Source organism: Tamandua tetradactyla, chromosome 22 (assembly GCF_023851605.1).
Source record: "Tamandua tetradactyla isolate mTamTet1 chromosome 22, mTamTet1.pri, whole genome shotgun sequence".
Classification (NCBI taxonomy): Eukaryota; Metazoa; Chordata; class Mammalia; order Pilosa; family Myrmecophagidae; genus Tamandua; species Tamandua tetradactyla.
The window spans coordinates 40,110,153-40,113,761 of NC_135348.1; positions in this window are offsets into that span (position 1 = coordinate 40,110,153).

The window sequence follows — 3,609 nt, forward strand, 5'->3', positions numbered from 1 at the left end:
TTAAAGCTTCTGCTTGGAAGTGTTCCATGTCATTCCAATCACATTTCATCAGCCATGCCTGAGTTTAAGAGAGAACAGAAGAGGAAATATTTGGTGGGTGGTATTAATATCTCCCAAAAAGAGGTAAGGGCTAGAGAGGTACATCTTCCACAGACATAACAGGTCAATCAGTAAAGAGATGCAACGTCAAGGAAGAAGGGGTTATGAAGAAGAAATGTAGCCACTGGGCAGGATGGGGATATAAGGAGGAAAAGGAGGGGAGAAAGGAGTCAGAAAAGGAGAAGGGCAAAAAGAGAAATGTTGGGATTCAAAGGAGTCTCAAGAAGAATCGTAAGAACCGCATAAAACTGAAGGTCAAAATGGTGCATAGGCAAGGAATCCAAAGAAATTCGAAGAAGTAAGATCAACGTGGGCTGATGGAGTCACAGGCCTCAGGGATGAGGTCAAATTAGAGAAGGAATTGGAAGGCAATACAATTTGAATGGTTGAAAAGGAAAAGGCAGGGCATTCTCAGTAAGGAAATACATGAGTTAAGTCTTAGAATGAGGATTGAACATAGAAAAAGTGCAGGAAATGGGACTAGGCATCACAAGGGGAAACATAACTGTTATAGAAACATATAAACATGACATGTTGGATACGAACAAAAGATGAAGTGAATTAGGTTTGCTGCAGAATGTCAGAGGCAGGGAAATCATTTGTGGATTTATGCAAAGACTGATTACCAATCTGAATTTTCTGAGTTTTCACCTTTTAACAGTGGAGTACCCTTGGTGACAGGTGTTTCAGCGAAGGAAATTAATAGAATCTGTCCTTTCATTTATGAATGAGAGTAATGGAGAGACTGAGAGCAATTCACCAGTCAGTAAGTTATTGCAGTATTCAAAGTAGGTGGTGATGCTTGACCAGTGAGGAGAAAAAAGGAAGAACTCCCCTCCCAAGACTAGTTCAGAGGGGTTAGAATCAGAACAAGCTGCTCAGAAGTCTCAAAAAATACCCCACAAATTTTGGGGAGAAGTTTCAAAGGAGAAGAGGAGCTATAACACACAATGATAGGACTTAAATGAGTATGACTTCTGAGTCACTATATTGACACTTCTTTTAGTCTCCAGTGCTGTGGAGCACCTGGAAGGAAAAACTTCAAATTGTGGGATGGTAACCCACACCAAACTTTGAAATCTGTTCTGTAACTACTTGCTAAAATGTACTTTGAAAATTATTGCTTTTTATGCATGTGTATATGTTACACTTTAACACTTCACAATAAAAAATGTTAAAATACATACAAATCCAAAGGTGCTTGTACTTTTGCTTTCTTCAACATAAAATGTTCATAAAAATACACTACTTCAAACACTGCATGACAAACTAATAATGAATAAAGGGTGGATGAGACTAAAACGAAAACAAAAAAAAATGCCTAGGGTATGCTATCAGCATTTACTGGGAAGGGAGAAATAGTAAGTACCCAGCAATGCGTGGCACAGTGCTGCCTAAGAACTGCCAAGAGCAAGATAAATACTAAGAAACCATGGGTTCCCGCGTCCCTTGTCAAGTACTGCTTTAGAGATAGCTAATGACTCAGCTCTGGTCAATAAGATATAAGGAGGGCCCTGCTATGGGGCCTCTGGGGTGTTTCCTTGTCTAGTGATGTCCCGACCATAAATGGTAGCTGGAACAATACAGCCAACTTTTCACCAAAAACAGTTTCTTCCCAATCACCTTGTTTCCACTGTTGGCACCTCCACTGTGTCATCAAGTCCTAAAACATTTTGACTTCTCTTAACCCATAACTTCGTGGTAACTTCATTCAAGTTTGTATGGGACAATCTGATTTTACTATATAATTATTAATAGTGCCACATTTATTCCCAATCAAATCCTGTTCATGCAGCCTCAAGGAAGTACTTCTAATGCAAGGTCAACAAACTAAGACCTACAGCCTTTGCACCTTCCTAGAACTAAGATAAGCATTTACATTCACAAATGTTTGAAAAAAATCAAAATATTTCGTGACACCCGAAATTATATTAAATTCAAATTTCCACTAATGAAGCTTGTTGGAACGAAGCCTCACTCATTTTTTAAAGTATTGTCTCTGGCTGCTTCCTCACTAACGCCAGAGTAGAGTGGGACCTTTTGGGGTACAACACTTAAAATATTACCTGGCCCTTTACAGAAATAGTTTGCCCACCTCTACCCTAATGCTACCACTAGTTCTGAGCCACCTCGTTCCCTGTACAAACACAGTAGCTTCCTCACTGGATTTGGATTCTTTCCCCACCTCTAATGCTTCATACTGCGGCTACAGACAAACTCTCTCGGGAGGAGTTTTGCTCCTGTCAGTTACCTCTTCAGTATCTGCAGTGGCTCCTTCAAAGCCAACACTACATAGGTCCAAGCTCCCTGACACCAAAAACCACAAATTCAGCTTTTTAGACTTTGTTTTGCCTCATTACTTAAGGGCAAAGTGGCCCACTTGCTGTTTCCCCAACAAGCACTCCATAGCCTACTCCTTACACCCGACCCCCATCCCCACCTTCCCCCGGCTTCTCCTCTGCCCGCCTGTTTCTCAAGAGGAAACGACACTGGTCACTTCCCGGATGCACTGCATTCTACCCAAACAGGTCATCTCTGGGGATGGGCGGCCAAGAGACACAAGGCGAGACACCCCAGGTCAGGAAACTCGAATAAGGCTGAATGAGCGAGCAGAGGCCCCTCATCTAACCGCTTCTCCACCGCTACAAGAATCACTTCAGACCTTTGGTCTAACACCTGGGAGACAAATTCTACAGGAGAAGACTTGGTCCAAGTCACGAGCGCGGCCGCTCGGCGCCCGCGCAGGCAGCACGTGGATTCAGGAAGCGAAGGAATCCCCGCGCGGGCCCCAAGCCTTCTCTCCGAGCAAGGAAGACTCCAGCGCGTGGTCAAAACTTCTGGGCGGCGGCCTCGGGGCTGCGCGCCCTCGCTCCCGACCTCCTGACAGGGACCACGGCGCCCCGGGCGAAGAGGATGCCCCTCAACCAACAGTGCCTGCGGTTAAACAAAACCACGTCGAAGCCCCCTACGGGTCCCCGGCCGCAGTCGCGGCGACTCGGAGGACCCCCGCCACCCCCACGCCGCCCGGGCGCTCGCGAAGCTCCCCGGGGGACGGGGGGCAGATCTGAGAGCAGATCGGCGGGAGCTCGCAGACGCGAACCCAGGCCTGGGAAGGAAAGCGACTCCGGGGCGCAAGCGCACTGCGAGGAGACGAGGCGGAGCGCGCCTGCGGGAGGAGCTGCTGAGGCAAGGGGAGCGCGTGGCGCTCAGGCCCTCGCGCACGCGCTGTCGTCTCGCTCCGCTAGCGCGCGCACGGCAGGCGCCGCTTTCCTTCAAGCCCGCCCCGCTCCTCTACTTCACCCAGCTGAGGCGAGGAGCAAGAGCAGGGAAGTGTGGGGCGAGGTGGGCGGGGCGTCGCACGCGAGCGCGGCCAGCGAAAGGAGGGAACCCGAGGGAGAGACCCGAGACGGCGTTACCCCGTCAACACCCAATCGGAAGCCGGCCCGACCCCGCCCCCTCTCCTCATGTTATTGGCTGGGAGGCACCAGGTGGGCGGGGCTGCCCGTGGGG